Raw genomic sequence first — 23,257 nt, forward strand, 5'->3', positions numbered from 1 at the left:
CTGTTGGGTCGTCGACCCTTTATACTCGACAGCCTTCGACAGAGGCTTCGAAGATGTTTTCATCGAAGTCTTTAATGACTTATCGACGTCGAAAGTCTTTTTCGTAGAGTCTGTCTTTTTAGGTGTCTGGGAAGAGTCCCTAGAAGACACCCTCAACAATTTCTTGTCGGACTTCTTAGTTTTAGACCTTCCTCTGTCACTTTTGTGACTAGAGGCATGACCTTCAACAGACATTTTTGAGAGCGTCTGGGCCGCGTTCTCAAACATTTTCATCATGGACTCTCTAAATGCTTCCCACTTTTTAGGGGAGTCGTGTTTAGTTGGACAAGTAATAACTTCCTCCGAAGTCGAGGAAGAAGAAGAGGGAGATCGGTGTCATCTCTTTTTCGCCTTTTTGGACGAAGAAGAAGAGGGCTTCCTTGATCTACTCCTCGATCGTGATTTTTTTTTAATGGTGTTTTGCCGAAGACTCAGCCGAGTCTTTCTTCCCTCTCGAAGAAAACTTCGAGGATTCCTCTCCCACCGCCAGTTTACCTCGTCTTTCTTTCAAGGCCTTGTTGGTCATGGAACCGCAGTCATCGATCCGATGTTCGCACCCGAGATACCAGAGGCAGTTACGGTGAGGGTCGGTCAGCGACATTTTTCTGCCGCACCTTAGACACTTCTTAAACCCCGTTTCGGAGTAGATGGGTTCGAGGAAGACGACATAATCGCATAAGGCTGAAGCGCTGTTTTATTTCGATCAGAAGCGAAGCTAACGGAACTGAGGCCAACAGGCGCGCTTGAGGCATTTATACTACGGATGACGTCGACACTCGATGGATGCCGCTGAGGGACATCGACGCTGTCGCCTCGAGTGGAGCGCCCTCTGGTGGAGAGAGAAAATATTTCCGAAGCAGCAAAGATGAAGCTAAGGATATATCTAAGATGAGGAATACATGGGACGACACAATCCATTCGAAGGTTTGGTTACCAGATCTGCCTGGGCCACGCCGGTGCAATGAGGTTGATCTTGCAGTTGCAACGTCCGAGTGTGTTGATCACACGTATCAACAGTGGAATAAGCGGGAAAGCGTACAGAAAGAGGCCCTCCCAAGGAAACAATAATGCATCCCCCAGACTCCTTGGGTGAGGACCTGCTGGCAAATCTTTGACACTTGGCGTTACCTATCGCAAAGAGGTCGATTTAAGGAAGACGCCACTCGGAGATGGGACACTTGCGCTTGTTGAAGCTCCTATTCGTGGCATGACCACAGCTCCCTGCTGAGAGAGTCTGCAATTGTGTTCTGGACACCTGCCAGGTGATATGGGATGAGAAACATGTGTTGAGCAATGGCCCAGCACCAGAGATTCTGTGCCTCTAGGGAAAGACACAGAGGACAGCACAGGGGCAACGCACTGGTCTTGGAAGCAAGACCAACCAGAGCAACAGACATTTGAAACCCAGATCTGCGCTTAGAAACCAACTCAGTTATGGTATTAGGCACGCTATAAAAAAAACAAATACATAAACATAAATAGAGTGTGGGAGCACGTCCCACCCCGCTCCCAGATGTAAAACATGGGGGTGGTGTTGTCCGTGAAGACAGGCACCACCTTCCCATGGAGCTGAGGCTGAAAAGACTTCAGGGCCCAGAACATTGCCTGCAGCAGTTCCAGGACGTTGATGTGCAACTGCTATTCTGGGAGCCAGAGTCCTCTTGCGTGAGAATATACTGTGTGGGCCCCCCAAAACCTCGAAGGAGGCGTTGGTAGTGACTATCGCCTGATATATTGGGATCTGAAAGGGAGCACCCTGCGAGAGATGCAGGTGAACTGGCCACCATTGCAGGGGCTGAACTGAATGCCTGATTGAGGGCGACCCCATCAGTCCATGTGCCGGTGACTTGCTGCCACCTGGCATCCAGAAACTCTTGAAGGGATCTCATCTGTAGTTTGCAAAAAGGAACCAGATGGATTCAGGAGGGAATCAGCGCCAGCGGGGACTTGATGGACCGGACTGTTGCAAAGGAAGCTGTCAAAAGGGATTGGACCTTTCCCAGGGTGGACTTCACCCTCTCTTCCGAGCGAGTCGCTAGACTCAAGTGTGTGTTGAGGCAGGGATTCGGGAACAATGAGTTCCGACATGGCACTACGCTCAACTTCTGATATAGTTTATCGAGAATCCGAGAGAAGTGAGGGTGCCAATAGTCTCTGTGGTGTGCTGGATTGCCAGCACGCGGGAGCGGGATCGGATGAGCCAATTGTCCAGATAAGGATAGAGATGAACAAGTTACTTTCTTACCTGGTAACGTTCTTTCGATGGGATGGTCCGACGACGTATTCCATATCTATGACATGTAATCACCACAGCTGTGCTGCTTCGGAAACTTTTTTCGGCGTCCTGCGTCAATGACGTCGATGCGCCGTCGTCAAGGACCTCCTCCGACGTCATCCGATGTGATAAGTAGGACGCACGACGCCCGTAGCCTCAGTTGTAGTTTTTCCCCCAGAACGTGTGACATTAGACAACTGCCAGTCAGACACAAAGCCTTGCGGAACGTAAGCTGCAATCGCAAAAGAAATTCTGCAGCGGGGAAGGCAGGGCGGGAGCGATATGGAATACGTCGTCGGACCATCCCGACGGAGACCAACGACCGCTGACTGTCAGCCCGTTGGCATGAGCTCCCCATCCCGTGAGGGATGCATCCGTCACGATAGTCACCTCCGGCCAGGGAAGCCAAAATGGAGCCCCCTTCATCAAGTTGCCTTCGACGGCCCACCACAGAAGGTCCCGGGCGACCGAAGGCGACACCTGAACCGGGTCCGACATCCTGCCGGAGGACTGCAACCATTGCGTCTTGAGTGCCCACTGCAAAGATCTCATCCGCAGGCGAGCTTCTGGCACCAGAAGAATGCAGGATGCCATGAGGCCGAGCAACCTCAAGAACTCGAACGCTGGGAGCGTCTGGGCATGCTGAAACTTGTGCACCATCTGCTGAATGTGAAGAGCCCTCACCTGGGGAGGAAAACACTGCCCCAAGGAAGTGTCGAGCACTGCTCCGATGTACTGGAGCCGCTGTGTTGGTGTCAAATGGGACTTCTTTGAATTGAGGGAGAAGCCCAGCCTGTGAAGGGAGTGGCAGGTGACGGACAGATGATCCAGGACTTGCTCGGGAGAGCTCCCCCTGATCAACCAATCGTCCAGGTAGGGGTAGACGTGAATCCCCCCCTTGCCTGAGATACGCTGCCACCTTCACCACCATGAGCTTGGTGAAAACCCTCGGGCGGAGGTTAATCCGAACGGCAGGACCCGAAACTGAAAGTGCGAGTCGCCAACTGCGAACCTCAGGTACTTCTTGTGCTTGGGATGGATCGGCACATGGAAGTAAGCATCCTTGAGGTCGAGTGACACCAACCAGTCCCGAAGCTGAAGGGCCTGGAGGACATGAGAGAGAGTAACCATCTTGAACTTGTCCTTCCTGAGGAGTTTGTTCAAACCGCGCAAGTCCATGATGGGTCTCAATCCCCCGTCTTTCTTCGAAAATCAAAAAATAAGGGGAATACCATCCCTTGTTACTCTCCGCTACAGGCACCAGTTCTATGGCACCTTTCTCCAGCAGGGCTTGAATTTCCTGCGCAAGGAGCGGATCCGGACTCTGCAAAGAGGTTCCCCGGTGGATTGTCGCGAGGCCTGTGCTGAAAAGGAAGGGTTATGATCTCCAGAACCCACACATCTGAAGTAATGACTTGCCACTCTACAAGATGCTGCGCCAGCCTTCCCCCAACCGGCGAACCATGGGACATGGCCTCATGACTGAGTGGGAGCGGCTGCGGCGTTACCTGAGGGCAAAGAGGCAACTGCCCGAGCGGCCTTGGCACCTCGAGTACCTTTGTTTCCACCTCTGGCACTCTTACGATGGCCTCTTTGACTGCTAGCTCCTCTCGCTTTACTGAAGGCCGAGTAATAGCGAAAGGAACCTCCCCTCCATTGCTGTCCCCTAGGACGAAAAGGCGGAGGTTGGCGAACTGCAGCACCCAACGATTTCGCTGCAGCTTTGGAGGTCTGCAACCTCTCAAGTCTCTCGTCAGCCTTGCTGCCAAAAAGGTGTTCACCGTCAAAAGGCATGTTGATGAGCCGGGACTGCACATCAGGAGCGAACCCAGACTTCTGCAACCACGCAAACCTGCGCATTACGGTGCTCGCCGCCATGGACCGGCCGACACAATCCGCCAAGTCCACCCCGACTGAACGGCCTCACACATAGCATCCTTGCCATCCTGAACCATAACAAGGAAACCATCCCGTTCGTCCCCTTCGGGAATATGCTCAGCCGCTAATGCAACACAGTTTCACAGAGTGTGTGTGAAACGAGACAAGGCACATATGGAGTTGGCCGCCTGAAGCGCCATACTCCCCGAAGAAAACACTTTCTTCGCCCAGCCGTCAAAACGTTTGTCGTCCCTATCTGGAGGGATGGTAGGATACAACGCCTGCTTTGCTGGGGCTGTAGCCGCCTGCACCACCAAACTCTCCGGGGTGGGGTGCCTAGACAAGTAGCAGGGGTCACTACTGGCTGGATGGTATTTTCGCGACAAAGACTTGCCCACTGCCGGGAGACTCTCCGGAGCAGTCCAAGCCGCCGCCCTTCTCTGCAGAACCATATGAAAAGGCAAAACTGTGTCAGTGGGTGGACCGAGATCAAGGATGTCCGTGAGATCATCCTGAATGAACTCCCCTGGGTGAGCTGACTAACCCAAGTACTCGGTAACCCGAGACATAAGGGGCCAATATGAAGAATCGGCATGAGTGCCAGGCTCCGGCTGACAAAACTCCACCTCCGGAGAGGTGTCCAGTCCACTGGCATCATACAGCGACTGCCTGAGGTCATCAAACTGGCTATGGCCCGAGATAAGGTCATCTGGAACCGTAACCGGAACCAGGCCGCCATCAGAGCCTTCATCACCCTCTGAAATGTACTCCAGGCGGGGATAGGAAGACCTCTGCGGACCAAAGCAGTGCCGGACCTTAGCCATAGCCTTTCCAGGGGCAAACCCCGTGCCACGGCGGCCCTCCGACACGAAGGCGTCGAGGGCGCCGAACGAGTCGGCGTCGACGTCAGCTGCAACGCCGCCAGCATCGGTGGCGTCGACACAGTCCTCGAAGCCGGAGCTCCGAGCGTGTCTCTCGACAACCTGGGCGCCGACGGCGTCAACGACCCCCTCGGAGGCGGAGCCTCGAGAGAAATCGTCGACGACCTCGGCGCCACAGGCGTCGACGTCTTCTTCGAAGACGGCACAGGATCACGCGGTCTCGAGCACGTCGAGGACCGGGACCTGGAACGGGCATGGCGAGAATGGCTACCCTTGTCTGAGCGAGACCTCTCCCACGAGCCGTGCCGACCACCCGAGCCCGAAGGCGTACGGGAGGTGTCTCTCGACCGGTGCCGACCGACCCCACTCGGAGGCGCGGACGGCCGGTGCCCTGCGAATCCAGAATTGCTAGCATCTGCTTCCCGAAGGAAGCCCATTCCTCCGGTGTCGCTTGCATGAAGGGATAAGCGACCCGCCGACAGGCAGAGTCCTCGGAAGAGGACGGGGAAGACGACCTATGCCGGCGCTTCCTGGAATGCCTAGAAGAGGCAGAGGAGTGGCGAGACCGACTCCTGGAAGGAGACCCACCGGACTTCCTACGACGCGGAGAGTCACCTCTCGAGTCATCGGTCGAAAGCCCCGCAGACCTCGACTTCTGGGGCTTAGACACCCGGCCTACCGACAGCTTCTTGCTTTCCTGCAAGGCCTTTGCAGTGAGCGACTGGCAGTCGACACAGTCGTCCGTATCGTGGGCCTCCCCGAGGCACCAGAGGCAGGCGTCGTGCGAGTCCGTGACCAACATCTTGGACCCACAGTCCCCGCAGTTCTTGAAGCCTGGACGCGGGGTCGAAGATGAGAAAGACATCGCCACGAGCAGGTCTTCACAACAAACCGAACAGGTTCAACGAACTGAGAATAGAAAACAGCAACTCCAACGAGTCGAGACGTACCGAGATTCACGAAGCAAACACGTTCGCGGAAAAAACGGAACTGAGGCTATGGGCGTCGTGCGTCCTACTTATCACATCGGGTGACGACGGTCGTCGGAGGTCGTCCTCGGGGACGGCGCATCGACGTCATCGATACAGGACGCAGACGCCAAAGATTTTCCGAAGCAGCTCAGCTGTGGACATTACCTGTCATAGATATGGAATACTTCAGAGGACCCAATCCCCTCGAAGGATACCTTTGCGCTTTGCGGCACGAATGCGCTGCCATCGGGGCCAAGCATTTGGTGAACACCCTCAGGGCAGACTTCAGGCCGAAGAGCAAGGCCTTTAACTGGCAATGAGAAAACTTATGAATTTTCAGTGTTTTTGATGAATGGGGAAGTGGAAGTAAGCATCCTCCAAGACTAGGTTCGGCTGAAAATCTCCTTACTCCAGTTGGTCGAGCACGTGCTGCAACGTAGCCATCCTGATCCGTTGGAATTTGAGGAACCTGTTGAGGCATCGCAAGTCCTTCACAGGCCTCCACCCTCCTGACTACTTCCTTACTAGAAAGGATCTGAAGTACACTCCAGAGCCGCTGAGGGACTGATTCTATCACCCCTTTGTTTAGCATGGCTTTAACCTTGTTTAGCAGCTGTGCCAAGTGTGGCACTGGAGGGATGTGAGAGCATTTCCCCTGCAATTCTAGCGAGTGCCCCTACTGAAGGGCATCGAGCAGCCATTTGTCTGTGGAGATCTTGCAATCTTTCACCACTGATAGGCAAATTGAAATAACCGGCCTCTCGCTTGGGTGCAGAATTAGGGGCGTGGGTCCTGGGCCAGTACAAGCCAGCTTCAGCATCTGCGTCCTGGCTGGAAGAGCAGGGGGCATGACGACACAAGCTGCCTCTTCAATAGGTTTGGAAGCATCCCCTATAAGCCTTCTGGGTGGTTGAGCAGGAGGGCCGACGATAGGGGGAGGTAAAACCTTTGGATGACCTTAAGACGCACCCTTTAGAGGAACGAAAGGATTACTGTCTCAGCTGTAGAGGACCCAAAGAGCGTGCAGTCTCAGTATCAGTCCTTATGGCCTGCAGAGTCTCATCGAACACTTTTCCAAAGAGGTTGTCACCATCGAAACGCATATCGACTACCTTTGTCTGCAAATCCCTGTGGAAGTTGGTGGCTTTGAGCCAACCTTGGCAGCGGATTGAGGAAAGCCGGAATCCGCGATGTCGAGGCTGATTGGGATCGCATGGTCTGAGGCCACCTCTCCTTCCTGGAACTGAGCCAGGGCCTCAACTTTCTTATCTGGGTGTAAGTCAAATTTTTTTTCAAATATGGGGTTGAAATGGTGCATTTTACAGCAGAAAAGGTGACCAAAAAGCCATAAGTTTACAATCAGTTCTAAAGGGGAACATGGAAATTCCATATCACCAACAGCAAAAAAGAACATTTTGCAACAACACATTTTAATGATCAATGTGTCCACAGTGTAAGACAGCACCGTCACTGATGTAACACATTGTCATGCTGGTTGTTCCCAAAATATGCCTCTGTAGCAACTTGTCTATGCTGGCTGTTCCCAATTTAGGCCAGCATTGTCCTGTACAAAGCATGATTGATGCTGCCTGAGCATGTACAGTGTGCCCAATACATATGGCAGCTTATCTCTGTAATACACATTACTTCTGTGGTGATGAAAGAAGCATAATTCAATTCAACAGATAAAATGTGGCAAAGCGATCACCCAAAGGTGAACCTAATTGAAGAAACGCAATGTGAGCACAATCTTAAAGTATGAAACCTAGCACGCCTAGTGCACACTTTACCTTTTCTTTCTTTCACCAATAAATCGGGGGGAGATCGTGAACGCAGTCCCCCACTACCAGAAATAATGGAGTCGCGTATCCCGCATTTGGGGACATAGCAGGGGTCAGCAAATCCGATGTTCAATGGGTAAGCCTCACCCTGGGAGATCTGCCCTTGAGATCAGATTCTCCCCTGCCAGCTAAGTATGAGTTGCATGCAAGAGGGCAGGGGTTGGGCCAGTTCTGGAAGCCCTGCTAAGCGAGGGTGAGAAGGCAGGCCCTGACCCAGCCCCGGCGCCGCCCCCCGCCCCCTCCAGAAGCTCTGAGCGTCTGCAGAGCTGCCCGTCACGTGTGCAGGGGGAAGCTCCGGCAGGCAGAGCCCAGCAGAACATTGTAGCAGTTCGTTCTCCCATGAGGCCCTGCTCGGCCCGAGATTTGCATAAATCGCAGGATGGTTCGAGCAGGCCTGTTGCAGTCTGCCCACTGGCCTGTCGGCCCCACATGGGCCCATGGCCCTCCTGAGCGGAGCTGCTCAGCGCTGGGCCCATTGACACCATCATAATCATCCTGGACCTCAACGCTCCACCATCCCTGAATCTCAGAGTTCTGCTCAATGACAATGCTGAAGCTTTGACATCTTTGCCGTAACCATATGCCGTGTTGTGTCAGCCGAGCCTGCACAGCGCCAAAGGCAAGTAATTCCCTTGTCCGGGCCCAGAGGTCACCAAGTCTTCCAGTGCCATCCACTTGGCATGGCCTCCTGTTTTCAGCGTTTTCTACCCGCAAATCAGCAACACTGCCAAACAGAACTGCATCATTGGGGCCCATGGCTGCTGCTCTCCGACTTGACCCAAGCCCAGCGCAAAGGCACCGATGCTCCTGGTCTGATGCTGAAAAGCCTGGCTCTGCTGAGATCCGAAAGACAAGAACTAAGGTATTTTCGGAACATAGTACTATTGTTTATTTTGTTTCAACTGTATCAGCTCACACCTCTCTTGAAGGATATAGGCTGACCTCAGACTGCGCTACCAAAAGAGTGAAAATAAGTTCTACTTGTTGGGCTTGCCTGTTTTACTTTTACGATTGGGATCACTGCTGCATGGGTATTAAGCACGTTATAAACAACCTAACATATACATCACAGCAAGGTGTAGGACTGAATTGGCAAAGGGACCGGGGCTCCCATCAGCGATATGTCAAGCTCCCACCCCACCCCCCATGTGGATCTGAATAAAATGTGTAGCCTTCATAAGCAACTTACAGAAACATTGGCAGGTGGTCCACTGAGGCCCATTTGCAGGTTGCAGAGTGTTATTGGGGCACTACTAGGGTAACATATTGTGCACTAGCCTTTGGTGTTCCTTTTCCCCGCCGCTTGTGCTTTGAGTCGGGGAAGCATTCTTCCTCTGCGTTTTGTTCAAAAAATGTGTTGGTCACATTGATATTCTTATTCAGATCTCTGTTATGAACTGTGCAGCAACCTGCGCCCAATGTTTTCAGCTCTGTGTCGTCCTGCTTCCAATTGTGCCTGAGCTGATACAGAAAATGGCGTTTGTTCTGCATGCGTGCGTTTATACATTTTTCCCCCATCTGCCATAGTTAAGTGTAGTTTGCTGCTCAACCCTAGTATGTCCAAAAGGGTAGGGTCTTTCAGTCGCCCTTTGTGCTGGCTCAGGCGCCAGAGAACTCGATGGGGTATGCCCGCCGTGCAACTGGTGTTCCAGTGAAGTTTCAGCTTGCTGTGTACACACGGTATTCCCCTTTCTTTTCAGATGGCTGTGCACTTTAAAATGTGGTTGTCGTATAATTTACGACCTGCCGTGTCGAGGGGTCACGCCTGCTATCCCTCTGCTGTTCCAACACACAATGCTCCTGGCGGCATCAATTCTTTGCAGTTTCTGCCTGCGGCCGCTTATCTCCCCAATGTGTTGTGGCCCTGTGTGTTCCTGCTTCGAAATGAAGCCCACGTTGATTTTAGGAAGGCTCTGGAGCGTTTCAGCAGTGGTACGCAGAGATGTCGGGAGGGGTTTGGTAAAGTCAGTCATCTGCGCGGGCCCTCCAGGCTGCCATGGTTTCCTCACCCCCTCTGGCCTTATGAGATTCCATTTCCCTTTTCTGCAGGCGCCAGTATGCTGGTGCTCCTTTTGCAGCCTCCCTGGTCGCAGCTGCCAGAAGCGCCCAGGGTTTTGATGTGCCAGCCGGGTTGACAAATTTATTTATTTCTGCAATGTTTGTCGGATATCCGACAAACATTGCATAAATAAACAAATTAACACGTCGTGGCCGAGGACTAACTATCTCTGTTGACCCCACGGGGTCAACAGAGGAAGTTACAGTTTTACGCACAGGCACATTTTTTTTAAACATTTTTTTTTTACTCAACAGTTGTTCAACATACGGCCTTGCGGGCCACATAAAATGGCTTGGAGGGCCGCATTGTGGCCTGCGGGCCGTATGTAGGACAACCCTGCTCTAGACCATTATTCTTTGCCAGCCAAGCAATTACAAACGGGGATAGACCATATGCACACGGTGTCCAGTCAACTGGTCGACTGCAATTTGGTCGACTGCAATTTGGTCGACGCAATTTGGTCGAATGCCAAATGGTCGAATTTTTTTTTTTTTATGTATATATGTGTTTTGTGGGTTTTCGTGTGGGGAAAAAAAATAAAAAAGAAAAAAAAGGGGGTTGGGGGGGGGACCCCCCCCAAAAAAACCAAAAAATGGGTAAAAAAAAAAAAAAAAAAAAAATTCGACCATTTGGCATTCGACCAAATGGTGTCGACCAAATTGTCTGTCGACCAAATGTTTTCGACCATTTGACTGGTAACCCAAATCAGGATTAGCGCCACCCCAAAAGGGGCAGTTTAGCATGAACTGCTTCGTCACATCCCTTCTGCACAAGACCACAAGCATCCCCAAACATGTTTCGGCCAAGTTATCCAACATTGTCTAACGGGACATCTCTGTATCCATTAGCTTTAATCCTAGGCTCTTCTAAGGTGCAACAACCAAATTTGTCTTTCCATAACTAAACGCTAATCATATACGCTGTGCCACTATCAATAAGCATTGACACTTGAATATTGTTTACCGTAACAAAGGCATGTGGTTTTTTCCTCTTCACCTTGCCTGCAGTGATGTCAATTGCTCTACCAATCTCTTCTTCGCCATCTTGCTCCTTCTCATAACTTTTTGCAGCAACGCGACGGATGTCTTTTACATCTACATTCTGATGTGTACCGCCATGCATTCCTTAACATTTGCAAGGTGACTGCCACTCCCACAACAATAGCATCTCCTGATGTAATTCAATGGTCCATACCTGGGCAGTACACCCCCCGCACTTTCACTTGTACCACCACAGAACGACATAGTACCTCCCCCACTATTGAATGATGGGGTGGCATTCTCTCTTGAACTCATCTTTGCTCAGTCCTTTTTCCAACAGACCACTGTTTTTAAGCATTTTGTTTCCCCGTTTTGTTGACGGAACCTTCTTCCATCCCCCTCCTTTCTCTAAACACAGTTCCTTGATACAAGATTCTGTATGATCTATATTCTTTGCAATTTTAATAGCTCTATTTAGTATTGGATCCCGTTCTCGCCAAAATTCTCTTAATTCGTCATTGAGACATTTTATCATAAGCAAGTCTCTTAAATGTTCCTCTTGATAATGCGTGAAGTAACACTTTATTGACAGTCCCCTCAACGCCATCAGAAACTCCTCGATAGACCCTTCACTTTTCTGTAATCGAGTTACAAATTATATCTTGCTAGGATTTTGTTTTCCATCACCCCGTAATGACAAATTTTGGAAGGATCACTTCCAAAGGTCCTGCATCTCAAAGCCCTGCTGGTTGCGGCAACCACTTCAATAATTCCTGTCCTGCAGCACCAGGACAGTGAAACAACATGGCCTCTTTCCTCTCAGAGTAATGTGGGCCAAAGACTGCCAATACATGTTTCAAAAAACCCTCCTCCTAATCGGCCCACCTAACACTTAGCTCTCCAGGTGAGGCTAAAAATAGTGGAGGTCCAGGCACATATAACATTATCCTTGTTTTCTTTTTTTCATGTCCCTTCTCACAAAAAATACTAAGGTGAGAAAGATGCACAGCAATGAATGTTGATCAGTCCAGTTCGGGCCTCAGCCAATCCCAAGTTTGCCTTGCACCATGAACAGCCTCCCTTCATTAATGCGAACCTCAATATGGCTGAACGGTCTTAGGTGCTTTACTCTAACTCTCTATAGAGACCGCTCCGAGCCCCCTTCCTCAGTGCACTGTCACAGGCTCTCCCCGGTGTTGGGGAGCTTCACCCCTCCTCTTTGATGTACTCCACAGGACATCAGTGCAGTTTTTCGATTCTCCGCAGTCCGCTACTCACCATGGAAGGTCACCCCGAAACACTTGTCGCCAGCTGTTACCACCGAAAGCACATTAAGGTAACAACTCGTCACAGGTGCATTTAAAGAGGTTTTATCTTGAAAACCAAAGGGTTCAATAAGAGACCTACCTCCATGCATCCTACTTCAACACGCTCCTTTAGAATCGCCCCTTCCTGCCCAGCTGTGATGTCGCTCATCGGGCCCAGACTACACTGACTAAATGCTACAATAAGTGCTACACATAATCTGACATGCTGATGCACTAACATTCTGCATCAGTGTTTCTTGCATTTCTTCGTTGTCAGAGGTTGCATCTGGCCTGAATGGAATAATCCTCCAAACTTGTACTCCTGGGCATCACTCACTGGAACCACCGGGGGAAGAACGAGCACCCTGAATGATCCAAGTCATCTGGGAAAAATCACAGTCAGGAGCATAAGTAAAGTCACTGTATCTGCCCCCCCCACCCCATGTCCTCCACAGGATAATATTGGGAATACAACCCTTTTGTCTCCTGCATTCGATTCCACTCACCTTTCGTTCATCGAACCCGTTAGGACAGTTTTTGTGAAGTCCAACTAAGGGCTTAGTAAAACCATTCAACAGAGGCAGTATAAGAATCCACTCTTAGTACAAGGCTGTACCATCTGAGTTTGTTGGTAGTGTTGACAGAGCAGTAAGGCTTACCTTAGGAGGGAGAGAGGGCTTTAGAATCAGTACAAATGAAATTATAATACAAATGGTCCAAAGAAATACTGAAACACTTTGTATTGTAAAAATAAAAATTGTTTTTTTAAATACAATTAGGCCCTGATAAAACTTGGGGAAAATCAGTACTATCACATTATATGATTGATTACCCCTTTCTTTGTCTCCATTATTGTTCAATAGGACAGTGCACCACTACCATTTTTATTTTGGTAAGGTAAAACACGACATCTCCATGAGAGATTTTTATCTATAAAAAATAATCTTAATTTTATGAATGCAAAGAAAATATGCTAAAATCAAATTATCAAAAATACAATAAAACAGTTATTCACAAGTGCGGTTAGTCTGTGACTAAGTCCATATCTTATAGATCAAGTCTGTTTTTTTCAAAAGGCATACATATTGGACACTGGTAGAGACAACACAAGAAAATCTTTGTCGTCCGTTCTTTCGATGCATCAATACTGAATCCAAAGAAACCTAAACCAGATATAGGTCACAATTTGTTCGATGGGAAACCTTAGCAGGGTTTCCCAAAAATACTGAGGCTAAATATTAGCTCCTCATAGATGGTCAACATATGTTTCGGCCTTTATGTTCCATGCAGCACTATCTCTAGTGCCGTTTTTTATGTTTTATGGCCTTCATAAGGACGTTAGATTTCTTTCACAAAGATTCAATCTCAAACCCCTTTAATATTTTGGTTATTTACACAGTGCTGAGCAAGCATATTTGTTGGGACTTGAGTTTTCTTCAACCGACTCAATTGCTCATGAATTGAGCAATTCACATGCTCATGAATATTCCCCGTCAGGCTGGGAATCCTCGGTAAAGAAAAAATCAGTTTAATTTCTGAACTGTCTTTCTCCTAATAACCAATCACTGAGCTCTGGGTCATACTTCCACCAGCCAATGACTGCCCTCTACCTAAGCCCCTCCTCTGGCAGCCATCTTCAGATTTGGTAGCACGTAAAGTGGCACTAGGACCAGGAGAAGAGCCGCAGAGGGGTAGGCAGGAGGGTTTGCATGTGAATCCATGCCAGACCATTGCTGGAGAACAACAGTTACAGGTAAGTAACTTGTTCCTTCCCCAGCATGGGGTCTGGCATGTATTCATATGCTCATGAATAAAGAATACATAGCAGTATACACATGCACAACCATGGGAGGTGGCATTGCTCAACAGGAAGCAATCTCTTACCTCCTCACCAGGCTCACCTTCAAGCGAACAGGTTGTGCACCACTGCTTGGCCGACTCTGTACACCTCCCTGGAATCCCTGTCGACGGAGTAGAATCTCGTGAAAGGTCTGCGTCGACCGACACGTATCAGCCCTGCAGATGTCGAGCAGGGGCACACCAGACAGGAACGCCATAGTAGCAGCAATCGCTCTGGTAGAATGAGAGTCACCTGGAAATGGAAGCCTTGGACAGGGCCTTCCCATGGTTCACAGGACCAAAGATCACCAAGAGCTGAGAAGTTTTCCGGAAACTCTTTGTGCGGGCTACATAAAACTCCAGCGCTCTAGCCACCTCCAGCGTGTGCAAAGCCCTTTCAGCCAACAACAAAGGCATCGGAAAAAACACAGGTAACAACAAGGGCTTGTTTAGATGAAAGTCTGATGGCACCTTGGGTATGAAAGAGGGGTGCGTCCGCAGCACCACCCTCATCTCGTGGAAAGCTAGGTAAGGTAGTTTACATGATAGGGCCTGGATCCCACCCACTCGTCGTGCAGAGGCGATGGCCACGAGAAAATCCGCCTTCCACGACAAACTTGAGCGGAACAGAATGCATAGGCTCGAACGGAGCTCCCATTAACCTAATAAGTACCACATTGAGTTACCACACCGGGGCCGGTGCCTTCACCGGGGGTAACGATCGGAACAGTCCCTTGATGAATTCTTTAACTAGACGGTGCGACCACAAGGATGACCGTCCCGGTGATCTGGTCTAGCGGGAGATAACCGCCAGATGAACCTTGATAGAGGCGTGAGCCAGCCCCGATTTAGCCAATGACAGCAACTATGGAAGTATTTTAGGGGCCGTGACACTCCGAGGGTCGATCTTCCACGAACGGCACCAAATTGCGAATCTCTTCCATTTGTGTCCATAGCATTTTAAATTCGATGACGGCCTGGCCTTGGCCAGTACCTCCTTGCTGTCTGCTGGAAGATCGTAATCCCTGATCTCTAATGCTGCAGGAGTCAGGCCTTCAGGTTCAGTGATCCAGGGTTGAGGTGCAGTATTGCGCCTCCTTCCCTGGTGAGAAGATCTGCGACCACTGGAAGCTTGAATGGAGGGGCTGCTGACATGCTCAGAAGGTCCAAGTACCAAATCTCCCTCTGCCACGCTGATGCGACGAGGATCATCCTGCACTGGTACCGTCTGAGTTGATTGATGACTCGAAGAAGCAACGACAACGAAGGGAACGCATACAGAAACAGGCCGTCCCAGGTGAATGGGAATGTGTCCCCCATGCTCCCTGGCTGGGGGAACCTGCTGGCGAACCTCCAGCACTTGGTGTTTGTTGCCGTCACAAACAGATCGATCTGGGGATGGCCTCATTTGTCGAACAGGTTGTCCACTTGGTCCTGCCGAAGCTCCCACTCGTGGAAAGAACGTAGCTCCCTGCTGAGAGATTCGGCGACCGTGTTCTTTACTCCTGCCAGGTGGAATGGAATGAGGATCATCATCCCCTGAGCGACGGCCCAGTGCCACAAGTCCTGCACCTCCCTGGAGAGCACTGAGAAATCTGGTGCCCCCCTACTGCTTGATGTAAAATATAGTGGTGGTATTGTCCGTGAAGACCCTCACCACTTTGCCCTTGAGGGATGGCAGAAACTACTTGAGGGCCGAAAACACAGCCCGTAGTTGTAGTACGTTTATGTGTAGCGTCTTCTCTTCCATCAGCCACAGGCCTCTGGCGTGAAGACGCCCGTGTGGGCTCCCCATCCTTCCAGAGACGTATCCGTCGTTACCATCTTCTGGTACGGGGGCTCTGGTAATCCATGCCTCCAGCGATATTGGATTGTACGGCCCAACATCTGATTGCTCGTCGAACTCCTCGTCGAGCGTGATCCTGTCCTGGCAGCTTCCGGACACCTGGCCCCAACGGGCGTCGAGGAACTCCTGCAGTGGCCGCATCCGCAACCTACAGAGCAGAATCGGGTATATGCACCACAATGGCATGCCGAGCAGCGACTTGATGGTCCTCATTGTGGCAATCTTCAGTGCCGACAGCCGTTGCACCTTTCCCAAGTGGCCGATATCCTTTCTTCCGACAGTGACGCCAGGCATGACACCATGTTGAGCTTGGATCCCAGGAACAGAGCGTCCTGCGATGGAGTTAAGCAGGATTTTGCATAATTCACTGAAAACCCCAGATCCGTCAGCAGACGGACGGTCTGTGCCATATTTTCGACGGCGATGTCCCTTGACCCGGCCCGGATGAGCCAGTGGTCCAGGTAGCGGTAAACGTGGATCTCTTGCAGTCAGAGATGGGCTGCCACCGGCACCAAGCACTTGGTGAAGGCTCTGACTTCAGTCCGAATGGAAGAGCCATTAATTGATATGGCTTCCCCTGGAAGCACAGAAACTTGCGGTGTCCTTTGTGTATGGGGAAGTGAAGTATGCGTCCTCCAGCTGGCCGAGCATGTGCTGCAGCGTGACCATCCTGAACTTCTGGGACTTTATGTACTTGTTGAGCTGTCCTAGGTCGAGAATGGGCCTCCATCCCCGGTCTTCTTTCTTATGAGAAAGTACCTGAAGTATACTCCGGAGCCCCAGAGTCGCCGTGGGACCAGCTCTATCGCCCCTTTTCGTAACATGGCCCGAACCTCCAGCAGCAGCTGAGGGATGTGGTTTTCCTGTCGGGCCACCAGTGGTATATGCAAACACTGTCGATGAAACTCCAAGGTTTGTCCATGGGTGAGAGTGTCGAGCACCCATCTGTGGGTGGAGATGGTCTCCCACACACTGACGAATTTCACCTGCCGGCCTCCCACCGGGCTGCACGGGTGAGGATCCCCAATGTCCTGGCTGTTCAATCTTGCTTGGAGGTTGACAGCCGCCTTCCGTTCCCCGACGATGGCATAGTGCGCCCCCGAAGGCCTTGGAGCTACTCCTGTAGGCTTCCTGTGTAAAAGAGCAGGAGGGCTGGTGGTAAGAGGATGAGCCCCCACTGCAACCGTTTGAAGAGCAGATAGACTTCACTCCTGAGGAACGAAAGAACGGTCGTTGTTGCTGCAGAGTGCATAGGGCACGTGATGTCTCCGTCATGATAGCCTGGAAAGTTTCATCCACAGCCTTTCCGAACAGGTTGTCCCCGTCAAAAGGCATATCCAAAACCCTTGTCTGGACCTCCTGTCTAAAGTTAGTGGCCTTGAGTCAGCCACAACAGTGAAGTGAGACTCCATTTCCCATCTGGCGGAAACCCGTGTGCGCGATGTCCAGGGCCACTGAGATGGCGTGGTCCGACACCATTGCGGCTTCTTGAAGGATCTCCAAAGCCTCAACCTACTTGTCATCAGGGAGGAAGTCCAGTAGTGGAGCCAACTTAAACCACAGCACCCGGTCGTATCTGGCCATGACCGCAAGGGCGTTGGCAGCCTTGACCATCGTCGCCACCAAGTAGATAACCTTTCCACCCATCAAGTCCAATTTCTTCCCCTCGTTGTCCAGAGGGGTGGAGGAAGAAGAGGACACCAAGCTCGACTATACCAAGTCCGGCGATGGTTGAGACTGTAAGCACTTGGGTGCAGAGTCCGGCATCCTGTACTTTTTCTCGAGTCGGTCTCTCTGCGTTGGGGCTGATGAGGGGTTCTTCACTGCAGCCAGCCCTTCATCCCAAACATTGCCCAGGAGCGGGACTGAAAGGATGGTCTTCCTCTTTGCCTCCCGGCACCGATACAAAAAGCTGTCATTTTCTTCCAGCATGAGCTGGAACAGCTCTGATGCTCGGGCTATCATTGCATGAAAAGAACCTACCTCGCCCGGCGGAAAGGCTCTGGGCAGAGGCAACGGGAGGTACCCCATCCCGCTATCATCATCCGTGCCCATTGTTGCTGTGTCCAACTCGGTCTCCCTTGGGGGAGAGAGGGGCAATGGAGAGGGGGGCAATGGGTGGCAAGGAGGCATACGGCGCCTCCTCCTCTTCTTGGCCGGCAGTTCCCCTGGTATCAATGGGCGAACTGTCGCTGCAGGAGGAGCTGGCGGGGGGGGTCACCTACATCCTCCTTTGTATCCCCGACACCAATGTGTGGAGGGTGGAGAGGATGTCCAGTGAAAGGTCTCTAGGCAGCATCTGGGGTGTAGGGGGGCTAGGCTCAGCACCCTCATCATCCTGGGGCCCGTTGCCATTGTTAGGCAAAGTTTGAATGCAGTACCCTCTGGGAACACTACAAACAACTATGACTATAGGTATAGGCAACCCAACCTTTGGTATAAGCTTGTACTACACAATTTTGGTAGCGTGTTGAGCAGCCAGGCTTCTCTCAAGAGGGGAAATGTGAGCTGTAGTGGAGTTGCACAAAGATTCAGTTACAGGTATTCAAGTATACTCTTACACTCAAATTAATAATTGTTTTTGCAAATAAACCTTATCAGTCAGTTATAAAGCCTTCAGAAGGGAGCAATATAATAGTAACACACAAATACACTTCAGTACTGTACAATCAGTTTCTGAATCAGAAAAGACCCATTTGGGATGGCCTACAGACACAACCTACACCCACAGGTGACTTCAGTAACAAGGGTTTTGGGGACATTAATATCTTACTGTTTGCATTCAGAACATTCTTAAAAGGTTGGTAAAAGGCAAAGGTTATTAGAACACACGAGATCACAAATATTCTTAAGCAGTGCAGATATTTTTAGAGTTCACCAGAAGAGTCATTCAATTCAATAGGCTAAGCCAAAGTCAATGGGCAAACGTCTAGGATAGGATAAAGCACTTCTGGTAAGTAAATGGAAAAGTCTTGCACAGGTTCTCAGGAGTCTTTGATGAAAAGAAGAATCAAATGTAGGGCCACAAGCTGATTAGACTTGCGAGTTGTGGAAGTTACAAGGACTTACACAGTAAGAGGTAGGTTCTCTAAGACTTATGTTACAGTACCTTGTAAAGAGGAAAAGATGCAGCCTATGACTTCTGTTCCTGTGCAGCTCTGCAGATCTCACTGTTTCTGGGCCTCAGTCGTGGGGACAAGAGGGAGGACGTCAGGGGACTCCTGCACTGCGCTGGCACTGTCAAAACTGGCAACCGGCAAACTTCACTTTCAGTGGCTGTTTCGCGTTTCAGCTTCTTGAGGTTACAGCAAATAGCACCAAGCGTGGTTCCGGTCTGCCAAGGTGGACTGTCCTTGCTTCTGGAGTCTCGCACCCTGCAGAGGGGGCTCAGGCTTGGTCAGTCCTACTTTGTGGGAGTCCAGAGGATCTTCCAAAAGCTTAAGTAACGCACACAATCTGGTGTCCCTCTCCCTGGCTATTTGGTTTCCTGCAGCAACTCCAAGGAAATTCAACCAGCTCCGAGATGGGTGTCCAGGTGCTTTACTTTGGAGTTGATTGGTCACACCAAATCAAAGGGAGAAGTCGTCCTTGCAGGGGCTTCTCGGACTATGTGAACTTGGCAAGTTGGCACAGCAGCAGGGCTTCACTGGGCAAGCCAACGGTCCAAGAGTTGCAGCAGGCGTCCTCTTCAAGTTCTTCTTCGGTTCCTTCATCCAGTGGTCGACTCTGCCTTCCAAGCCAAAAGACTTGCCTTTCATTCAGTTCTCTCCCATTCATTGCAGCCTAGCTGTCACCCACCCAGCAGGGTGGCCGTCCTTGCCAGACAGTCAGCCAGCCAATCACCACAGAGTGCATTTGGGTCTTGTAGGAGACTAAGTACAGGGAGTTCGGACACCTCCCTCACTTTCTGCCTAACCCAGACACTCTGGAGCCAGAGGCGCGTTTCACTCCTGAAGCCCACTGAAGGCGAATGAACAAACTGACCAAACCTGGTTTGGCGCGCAGAGAAAATATTTACAAGGACCTTTCCACAAAGACATGGTGAAAAAAGAAGACCGGGGACCATTTTGTCAAAGATGTCTCTGCACCATTTTTAAAAAGATGGCTCTGCGGTTAACGTTACCGGGTCCACGAACGGTCACGGCAAATGCAAACTTTGGTAGTTCAAAACGAAACCACTGCCACCAGCCATTTCATTGAGGTAAGGGTAACATAAAAATGTTAATTAGCATTTAGATACAGGGGATACTAAGTAACCCCTCCAGCACTCTATTGTAAGATAGGGTCTGCTGGGTCTAGCAAGTACAATGTTAAGTAAAGTCAATTTCACTTTACTGCTCTGAGAAACAGTAGTTTATCCCACAGAAGGTATTTAAACCTTGGGAAATCTAAAAAAAAGATGATGCCTATGGAGTTTGTTGGACTCCATAAGCGAAAGAGAAACAGAGGCAAAATTCACGCAAAAATACATGAGTGGGAAAAGGTCACACATTACAGGTTAAAAAATCAAGTCCTCAAAAATCCAGAAAAGTTGCTGGGGGTCTCTAAGGTGGAGGGAATTAGCAAATGTTTGAGAATTCTCCCCAACAGTCAGCCCCTCCATAGATGGTAAGCCCGTCATCGCCCCCCCCCCAGTATTTTCCTAGTCGTCATCTCCCTCATGGAAGGTGTGGACGGAAATGATTTCATCCTCATTAGCCGAAGAAATGTCTGTTCCCTGAAGGCCTTCACCACCACTCCCTTTCTTCGGGTCCTGAGGGGTCGGTCTCGGGCTGAGGTCTGGCATCCTCTTCTCCGGGGTCTTCTCAGCTGGCTTCCTCTGAGCCTCCCTCTTGGGAGGAGGAGACACCCTGCCCGTCGTCTGGGTACACTGCGGGTCCGCCCCTACGGCCTTCGAAAGCGACGCTACCACCACCTCAATGGAGGGTGACGATTTTGCCTGGTGGGTAAAATGCACAGAAAGGCTGGTTCCCTTGACCGGTTTGGCTTTTTCCTTCCTGGCCGTGTCAGACACCTTGTCCTGCTTGGCGTTCTCCTTCGGATCCTTGTCAGATCCCTTGTCCACCTTTGCCTTCTCAGTCGTGGGTGGGTCGGGCACCGCACCCTGCCTGACCTTCTCCTGTTTGGCCTTTTCCGGATTCTCTCTCAGGTTCCCTGTGGTATCGGCCTTGCTCTTGGATGACGATCAAGAGTGGTGGCGGCGGGAGATCGATGCCGATGGGATGACGATGAGATGACCATCACGCCCTGAGCCTCGAGGGACCCACAGCAGCGGCGACCCGCGGGAAGCAGACTTGCGGTGCTTGGCATGGTGTTGGGCCCCCACGGGTGGGGCACCCTCAAAAGGTCTTAGAAGCCCGCTCAGGTTTGCTGGATCCGTGAAAGGCATGCCCCTGGGTGCCATCTGAGGCAGGGGCCTTGGACTACAGCCACGACACTGCCGTTGGTGTCGATCCTTCAACGTGCGCTTCGTGAAGCCACAGCAAATCACACAATCTTCCTCCTTATGCGGTGGGTGCAGGCAGTACAGACACTGGGAATGCTTGTCGTCCATGTACACATTCTGCAAACCGCAGTTAGAGCAAAGCTTGAAGAGAGAAGCGCTGTCGTCCTTGTCCGACATGATCCACGTGGTGTAGGCCTGAAGAATCTTTTGGAAGCCTCTAAGAAGAACATTCGACGAAAACAGCCCTTGAGGGGCGCTGAAAAAACCCCAAAAACTGATCCCTGTTAGTCGGAAAGATGATCAATGGAGCACACAGGCTCGATTGACTGAAAAATAGAGTTTAACTCTCAAAAAGCAAAACACGAGGACTCCAACACTTGAACGTGTGGTAAAAATCTGAAGATGGCTGCCAGAGGAGGGGCTTAGGGAGAGGGCAGTCATTGGCTGGGGGCAGTATGACCCAGAGCTCAGTGATTGGTTTAAGGGAAAAAGACCGTTTGGAAACTAAACAAACAGTTTTTTCTGTTACCGAGGATGCCCAGCCTGATGACGGGAAAAATTCATGAGCATGTGAATCCATGCCAGACCCCATGCTGGATAATTCCTCCACTAGAATAGGGAACGACTGGATAAGAAAAGGATTCTGCCTTGAAAAGTACAAGTAGTGTTTGAAAAGTACTTAATTGTGGAAGTGTTAGTTGGTAACTAATTCCGCAGAAGCAGTTACAAAAGTTCTTACTTACCTTGAATGTGTGTTGTGCCATTCTGAAAAGTATATGTAAGGTTATTTTACTCACCTGTAAATTGGTTATGCCTCATTCCCAACTGTAATGCTGGTGGCTTCACTATTTCTTTTTAGAGATCATTCGTATAGGTTCCCCAACAGGGTCTTGCTTCCCCTAACTTGCTTTACAGCCTGTTTAGAATAAGTCTGCCTCAGGTTTTACCTACCTAGAATAACCTTGAGTCATTTATAAAGTGTAACATTGGGTTTTGCTTTCCCTGGTCTGTTTTATACAGATGCTAAAGCAGTCTTCTGTTTATACCTACCTTTAAGTTGCTGATAGCTCCTTTAAAAAGTATATATGTTTTACCTACCTTGAGTTAGATGTGTGCCATCATTAAATAAGTTAAAGAGTAATTGCTTACCTCAATCTGTGCTCCACTACAAACAGTAGGTTTTACCTGCTGTGTGCCTGGTGCAATCCTAAATTAATGTAAAGAGTTTTTGCTCATCTTAGACTGTGCTCCACTGAGTTGAAAATCAATTAATTGCATATTACACCAAATAGGTGTGCCCTATACTAAATTTGGTTGATATGGTCCAACTTCCCTAGAATTGCTGTTAGTTATTCTGGAAGTTTATGCTATGGTCTGTGTACCTTCAAGCATTGTGTATTTTTATAATGTGTTTATGACATGTGTTTATGACTCCATGACAAAGTACTTACCCACAATACTTAACTTGGCCTAATTGAATTTATATAAAACCTTTATTTTTTATAATACTTCAGGGTTTCTGTTGAACCCTTGGTATACTACAAGTTCTTTGTACCTTCCTACAGCCCTCGCTCCCTCCTAAGATAAGCCTGGCTGCTCTATCTACACTACCATATACTCAGGTGGTACAGCCTTATACTAAGAGTGGAGTTTGGTACTATCTCAGTAGAATGGTTTTCGTAGGATTTCAGAAAAACTGCCCTAACACTATGTAATAAAGATAATATAATTAAAGATACACATGGCCCTGAGTGTTCGTGTCTCCTATTGCTCGGCCTAGTACGAGTAAGGATGAAGGAAGAGAGGCAAGTTTAATTGAAAGGATGACTAACCCTAGTATGACAGATGCACAGGGAAATGTGGCATGGATGTTGAAAACCTTGAAACGAAAATTG

General features: G+C 50.1%; 1 protein-coding gene and 1 non-coding gene across 6 annotated transcripts in view; both read right to left on the reverse strand.

Annotated features, from left to right (window-relative positions):
- Positions 1-23,257, reverse strand: part of GIGYF2 (GRB10 interacting GYF protein 2) — a 2,415,541-nt gene that overhangs the window by 1,212,550 nt on the left and 1,179,734 nt on the right. The gene's annotated exons all lie outside the window — the stretch shown is intronic.
- Positions 7,860-8,021, reverse strand: LOC138496236 (U1 spliceosomal RNA). The gene has a single exon (XR_011277773.1). It is a non-coding gene; the product is annotated as a U1 spliceosomal RNA (small nuclear RNA).

The sequence above is a fragment of the Ambystoma mexicanum genome, chromosome 10, assembly GCF_040938575.1.
Source record: "Ambystoma mexicanum isolate Mex_15411 chromosome 10, UKY_AmexF1_1, whole genome shotgun sequence".
Classification (NCBI taxonomy): domain Eukaryota; kingdom Metazoa; phylum Chordata; class Amphibia; order Caudata; family Ambystomatidae; genus Ambystoma; species Ambystoma mexicanum.